The following is an 8,312-nucleotide window of genomic DNA, read 5'->3' on the forward strand; positions in this document are numbered from 1 at the left end:
TATGGCTAGTTAGTTCCACGAGGACATCGGCAATCGAGGACTTTATTTTTATATTGCTCTGATTTTCCTCTTCTCACCTTTCCAGCATGATAGCTTGAATGTTCCTCCACGAAGATAACATCACTTTAAGCAAAATAAGGAACATTTCATTCCTAAGAAAGAAAACCTTTTCGGTTCAAATGACCGACTTCATAGATTGTTTCCTTCAACAATTGCTTCATCTCGATTCAACTCATCATTGTCAAACCGCGATTTCCGATATTCTGTCTTGCCATGATTTTTCATTCGACTCAAAAAAGCACATGTTACATTTGAAATTTTCAAACTTTTTCTGCACCTGCGGCCCCATTCCTTGTAGGTCCCAACCTTTGTCCTCAACTTTATAACAGTATAAATTACTTTAAAGGGGGGGATGTGTGTATGTGCAAGTTAGAGTTAACCGAGCACAACACAAGGAGCCGTCGAGAGACGCAAAGATATATTAGAGCAGCCTGGTCCATGCATCATCCTCTCTTGAGGTCTGAGAATGATATATATGTCAGCGAACAATTTAGCAATTGGACCCGGAAGACGTATAGCTTGATCGGGCGAGTTTGGGGGGCCCTAATTAATCCGATTCCCCCCAATAAATTATTGTGTAGTTTCGTCAGTTTGAATTGGTAGCTAAACAGTCTGTATCTTGACGTCTGTAAAGCGGATTACTTTATCGAAAGTCTTGAAACAATAAATCGTCAAAGCAGTTTATTTTCCAGCAATATTTTATGAAATTCCTTCTTGTTAACTCGTATAGTTTTTGAGAAACTGTTACGTAACTGTGAACATCTCCGGGATGATGTTCTCTGTAGGGACATGATTTCTTTCACCGTTCCGACTATTTTTGCAGTGCGACTTTTTTTTTGAAAATATTTCATATCGTTAATCAAATTAAGAGATTCGATTAGTTTCACTTTACCTTCGCGATTGTTAAAATATTCCAGATTTTTTCGTGTAATCCCACATGACCCGCATGGTAAACGTTTCGATTGCACTAGGGATTCGTGTCCTGAAGCCTTTCCGCGCCTTTTTCGTTCCCCTCCACTCCCTTGCACTTCATGTGACCCCCCTACGCAGAACAGCCGGGCCTCCTGCAGGGGAGCTCCAATTCAACAGGCGGCAGTTTGTACTGGAGGAGACGGTCCGCGTCGACTACTTTGTATTTAAAGCGTTCCTGGTCGTACGAAATGGCATGTGGATTGTACCCAAGTACCTGTAAAGTCCCACGTTTCCAAGAGGTGCATATGTCCGTTTCGTTTGCAACGATCCATAAGGGCTCGCCCGACGTCTCCAACGCATTGGCGACTACCCCTTAGCAGTCATGTGGTAAACATCTTGCCTTATCTACATCCCGTTAACTGTATTCTGTTTGCGTGTCCTTTTGATCTATAATTAACTAGCGCTTAAACATGGCCCAGATTCGTTGAAGCATAATCGGGAACTTCACTTCATAGAGGTACACATGTGTACACATTTCCATGATTCTACTCATTCTAAATTTCTAATAAGCATTAACTGGCAGCAGAAAGTTAACTAACTGCAAGAAATGCTCCCGAGCAACTTTGCTTCCTTCGTAGGTTTCTTTTATTAATTACAACCTCAAGCCGTGTGCTCGTAATAACTTTAATGAAGAACTCTTAGAGTAAATATAACTGAGGGGCCGGAAAAAAATTAGCATCGAAAAAAGCAGAAGAAAAGGTGGGCGAAGCGAGGCAGGAAAAACCTGGGGGACGTCCGCTAAAGACTCGGCTGGTTTACCTATAAACTACCCTTAATTCCTACATCCCTCTAAATTACAATCCCCATTCTTTCAGCTTACTTTATTTTCCCTTTACCTTCGCCGGGGTAACTAAATAACTGGGCTATTATCCGGTGATGGAAGCTTCTGTAAAAGCTGCTGTTCTTTTCGAACCCCCTTAACAGTGACGTACTTACAAGATTCATGAAGCTTTACGATGAAAATTCAAGCGAACGACTTTCAGGCACTTAAAATGCATTTCTGCTCATGATCATCTCCACCCAAGTCCTTGATGATTTAAATGTTTAAAGCTTTAAAGAATTATTGCTCAGTGGAATAATCTACGCCTATGGATTTAAAGTCGGCGATTATAAGGCTCGCCCTCGTCGTTTGCGATATATGAAGATGCCGAATTGCCAGATTTACATATACATGTGTTTTATGGTCCAATTGTTGTTGTTTTGGGCTCGTCTTTTTTGATTTTAATTTTGTTTTACTACCTCAATTTGAGATCGGGCTGGGGGATTTGTTTCGAGGGAGCAGTGGCTAACGATGCCATGCCTTATTTGAAACTTCGAGATGGAACGTTCTACAATATCTGGGTGCAATCAGGTGCAGAGAACGCTACGAGGGAGTAAAGTACATCAAAGAGGTTGCACTGCATGAAGTATCGAAAAATGTAATAATCCTTTTCGGTCGAAGAGGTTCAAGGTCCCTTTTGCCAGGAAGCCAAAGAACCTAAAGTCTTCACTTCCACCCAACAAATTTGTTCCACAAAATTTTGCTTTAATGACGTTTCGGCTTTATTAAGGTTTCGCTCCTGATTTGAAAATTCAATTGTATATTGTATAAAATCTTTTACACAGACAATTCATTTTCTTAATTTATCTCGAAAACGGCCCTAGAAAATGTAAAATACCCGAGTAACTGTTAAGGAGTCATTTTACGTGTTGAACTAATTTGCAGTAATTTTGCAACACCCTGTCTAAACGTCCTAAAAATGTCTTGAAGAGTGCAGGCATTTTATGGAATTAGTTCTGGAGCTGATTTCTAAAGTCGCATGAAATATGATTTTGCTTTTGGAAGATCTTAATTAGCTTTCAAATTTCTAGACAGAGGTAAGTTTAACCTTCAGATGACGATTTTCGCCCCAAACGACGTAACGCAACTCACCGAATTTTCTGTCAAATATAACTTTTTTCATAATTCCCCCTTACTCCTCAGCCTAATCGATATAAGCTATTGGAGCACAGCATTATTGGAGAATAAAGGACGGGGTGGTTCGGAGTTGTTATTAAATTATCCGACCCCGGGCGTGCACATTGAACTGAACAAAACGTCTTCAGCGAGTGGGATGATCCTCTTGTTTGGGTGTTTGCCGAGATGGAAAAGGCATAACCTAATTAAATCGATACACCGATCTGTTTGTTCTCCGTATACTTTATCGTTAAAATCTAGCAAAGGATCCTCGTATTATTACTCTCATAAATCTAATTAAAGCAGTGCAAAGGTCCCTTGGCCTCCTAAATTTTACTTTTAATGAAACCGAAGCCAGTGTACCGCTGCAACGTTATAAAGTAGCCCTTTATTTAGTAATTGCTAACATGGGGATAAGGGTTGTAATTTTCTAATATTAACGCCTAAAGGGTCGTGTTGCCTTCCCATCTGGACGAAAACCTTGCTTTAATGTCTAAAAACGTTGTACCGTGATTGCGAAGAGTGGCCTCCAAAGTGCCGGAAAAAACGACTGGTTTGGTTTTGCGGTACCACGTAAGGTGATGAATCGTTCACGAAATGGAAAGAAAAGGCAAAAACTAAACTCGTAAATGCTCTAAATGCTCTAATAGTGTGGTCGAAGCGAAAGGGAAGCGGGATTGTCTCGTTTGTATTGTTAAACAAGGAGGGTTTAGAATGGTCCAGTTGCGACAATGGTCTCTCGATCTTTCCTAAATTTGCTGTAGTTATTCAGATATTCTTGTCAGCGGTGCGAGTTCATATAGTAATTGGTTGACCGTTTTCTTCCTAACAGAGTCGCAATTTTGAACTTGCATCTTCGTCGTTGATAATGTTTGAAATTTACCTGCACATATTCGGTAAAAAGGGACTGTTACCAATTGAAGTGCGTGTAAAATGGACTAATCTACAGTCCCGGACACATTTTCAATCGGTTTTAGGGTGCAGGGTCGCCAGGCAACCGGTCAAAGGCGACTACGATTACAACTTTCATTTAGGGGTTTAGTGGACGATGAAGCTGAAGAGGACACACGACACCGATAGTCCGAACATTAGGGGTCCGAGTAATGGATGTAAACTTTGCATTAACTCCTGCTCTAGTGCGCTTTAGATTTCTATTTGAATAAATTATATGGATCTAATAATAATCAACCAAAATCGTCTACGAGGAGGGTTCGCGTTTAAGTGCAATGGTTTCTCATAATAATCAAACTTATTTAAATACGATTTTAACGAGGCATTCTAAGATTACCTGCAGCTCTTTATTTTGCTATTTTCCCGATCGTTCCGCCCTTTCCTTCCTTATTTTCATATAAGTCTCCAAATAATATACCGGGTGGTCCCCACGATAGAGTTTAGAGCAAATATCTCACAACCCTGTAGAAAATTTAAACAACGTAAAGAAATTGTTTAACAGAAGTTTGTAGAGTCGTGGTGGGACTGCAAATTGAAGTGATAATAAAATGTACAGAGTGGCGCATAGAGCCATGCCGAGGGAGAGTTGCAATTTTTTTAATGGTGCATCCTGCATATTTGGGTTCCTAGTCGAAACCTAGACATATTTGATATAGCATGTGCTGTATTTGAGAGATTCTGGCATCAACTGGCGTCTAAAAAACCAATTTGAACATCTACAGGGTGTTATTTTCTTAGAGTTTACTTTCGTTTACTGCGCCAAATATGTTCACGGGACGCCACTGCCATTCATTAAGTAATATTTTGACCTCCTCGTTCAATTTGGGAACTTTAATGTCTCTTGCATTCCTTCGTGCGTCCCGTTTCGTTTTCTTTCAATCTGCAGAAACATCGGAAAAAACACATTTTGCCCTGATTCTCAAAATTCGGGAGACTTCAGTTTCCTAGATGAGTTGGAACGAATGTGAAAGTATCGATTTCAGGATATCGATCATGATTGATGGCTTGTCGATGTCGATGGAATGTTCGAGATACCGAATCGCGCATCGCGGTCAAAAGGCTAACTAAATTAAAAGCAAAATTTCACAAAACAATTGGTCCACATACTGATTTCTAGAAGTTAATTAACTCCCATCCCTATACCAGCAGACCTTAATAATTGACGTTAATAACTCGCCTCTCGAGACTTCACACCCGAAATACAAAGAGATTTCCGTTCAGAGGCAAATTCACGACCCATGGCGCCCTCCTTGACAACCTTTTGGCTCTGACGATGATCACCAAGGTGACACACAATGAAACACCCCAATTCGCAATTACAGAGGTCTGCCAAAGAGGGACTCTCCGGCTACATCTTATTAGAGGCTCTAATTTTAACTTTTCAAAGTCGTTTGCCGGCTGCCCGAGTTCGTTAAGGCGACGACAAAGCGGAGAAAATGTCAAGTCATGTGTGTAAGTAAATGATTAGGTTTATATCGGAGATCTTACTATATTTTTTTCACATTCCGTAGACCATCGATTCTCTTTATTTTTTTTATTATTATTCGAAGAAGTAATAATCTTTTTAGTCCTAGTAAAGCTCGTCTCGCCCCATTTGCACCATTGTCATCAACATAACCGTAACCCTCTCTTAAGGCGGCATAGAATTTAAAATGTGTCCTTTCGGAACAAAACACTTAAGATAATTATTATTCCATTGCCATTGGGGAAGATTAAAAAAGGGGGTCTTAAGTTTTTCTCGGCTTTGTTTCGGACCATTTATCACTTAAGCTAAAGGGTTTAAACCTTACACCTTCGGAGAATCGATCCCCCGGACCGATTTAAAAATTCCGTTTATCGACCGGCAACCCCGGTTCCAATTTAATTATCCGAACACGCGATTGCTTTGAAAAATCCGAAAATTTGAGACGTTCGTTTGCATCAAAGACAAAATCTCGAAACCGAAAAATCCAAATTCAATTAAATCTGAAGAGCGATCGGTCGGAGGAAAGACCAACGGAAACGAAATTAAAATATTTACAAAGGCGAGCGGAATCAAATGAGTTTCCTTTTGAATGGCAAAAAGGGCCTTGTCCGCCCCGCAGACATGCAGAAAAGGACTGATTGTTTAAAGGAAGACCGAAAAGGACGCAACTTGACAAATTCGGTTTGCATTCCGACTCGCAGTTTCCGCGCGAGTAGATTTTCCCCACAGGCCCAGCAAAGATTTATCATTTGGAATGGCCAGGGGTGGATTTTTTCAATTACTGGATCAAGATTCTTTCAAGGTTAAAGGATGTAGCCAGCGTTATGGTCAAGAACACTCTCAAATGCCTGCCTACATTCAAACTCCCCTTTTTTATATGTTTAATGATTTGTACAAGCTCTATTACTCTCCGATTGTATATGTTGGTACTCTTCTACGTATGGTGAAAAACAATTATGTTTATCCTTAACTACTTATACTTCTTTATCAAACTGACACCGTTAGGACCCCGCACACAACAGACTTTTGGCCTACAGACCAGTTGCCCACTACACGCTATAATTAATGTTAGGACATACTCGAATCTGTAGCAACATGCAAGGCTGGGACAAAATTTTCGTTTAATGAAATTTGCCAATGAAATTGACCGATTTTGGCCAAAAATCTCATTCTCGGTTAAACGTTTCTGCAGAATCAGGACCCTGATGCCTTGAAATCTGTAAGTACTGGAGATTTTCAAATCGGACGCTTGTACATCATTTTATTCGAAATATTCAAGAGTGACGCTATTTCAGGTTGAAATCAGAAATTGAGTTATCATAAATAACAACGTTGTAGTAACTCGAAAAATCATAGAGTTCAAGCTGCACGAAAAAAGGTTGGAACAGAGCGAGAATAGTTAGGTATTTTACAAGGCGAAAAATTGGCAAATTTACTGCCGCAGCGATATGAAGCAAGCTAAGGCAATAAATTTACGTTTTTGCCGAGCGCAACTCATAATTTTTTCCACAAATTCGTACCGATTGATCCAGGTTTCTTCGATTGACAAAATTTGAGAGAAACGTTGGTAATTAGGGATGACCAGGGAAGACACTAAATCATGAACACCCGATTGCCCAATCACCGATGCAGCCACGATCTCCTCGCTCTGTTTGCTTAAAACTGATGACCAAAATATATAGCTACACTGGTGGAAATGACCATTGATGTAGCGGCTGTAGGAGTTGGGGAGCATGAACGAGCGGCTAAGATTTACTGGAACCTTCATATACTTAAAAAATTAGTATTCATCTGCTCACATATAAGCATAGTGCATAATTTTTTAAAACGACCTGAAAATGATCTATCCAGCTTCCTCGTCGAGAATGCGGCGACCCTGTCCGGAATCAACTTACAAATCCGCTGGGGATGGACAGCTGGCGATGATGTAAGAGGAGTTTCAGACGGTCGAATTGTAAATTCACTTCCCTTGTCCCGAGGTAAAAAGCACTCCGGTCTCTGAATTTTAAAACTCTACTTTTAAACTATCCCTTTTAAGGCTTTCTGCCATGAGAAATTTACGTAATTCGATGAGCCTCTAGATCCAAATTCGATGAGCATTTTTTAATGTCTTTTCTCTAGTCTTCTAGTTATTTTAGGCAGGTTTCGAATTCAAATCGTCGACAATGGCAGTTAAAATTATATTCTATAATAAGCATAGGGGGAAAAAAGTGCAAAGAGGGTGCTGAGAGAAACAAAGAACTGGATTTTAATGTGTCGATCGTGAAGTATGAAATTTTCGACGAAGCCGCGCGTATTAAATTAGACACAAGTAACGGTGCGGCAAACTGTTAATTAAATCAGCAACTAATTGCGAACCTCCTCTTTTCGACGATGGAACGGACTAAGGCAAAGGAAGAGCAACTTGGCAGTAATTATTAATTAACAGCGCGCTTTCAGCCGGCTTTCTAAGCTTTTACCGGCTTCTCCCGGGCTTTACGTCTACACTGGAATATGTTTATATGAAGGAGGTTCAGTGGCGGCGATGCGTCATTTTGCTTTTACTTATCTCATCCATGAATATGTATACCCAATAGACCTAGCAACTAGCAGTTTCAGTAACATATCATCAACATTTTAGACGAATATTGACTCGCATCATGCGCTCCAACCACAGACGTTTCCAGAGACAACTGAAAATGTCAGGGAATTATTTATTATATACCAAAGCTGTGAACTACTTTATTATGACCCGAATGTCAAGTCGTATCAAAACACGCAGCCAGAAGCTCAAAGATGAGCAGCTTGAAGTTAGTTCACAACCAAAGTGAAGTAGCAAATTTTATGCACATTTGCACGATATTAGATGATATGCGCGAGCCGAATAAGCAACGGTGTTTTGAAGACACTTGGCCTCATGACGTTCTATCGGCGTGGCGATTTGAGCTG

This window comes from Euwallacea fornicatus, chromosome 28, assembly GCF_040115645.1.
Source record: "Euwallacea fornicatus isolate EFF26 chromosome 28, ASM4011564v1, whole genome shotgun sequence".
Lineage (NCBI taxonomy): Eukaryota > Metazoa > Arthropoda > Insecta > Coleoptera > Curculionidae > Euwallacea > Euwallacea fornicatus.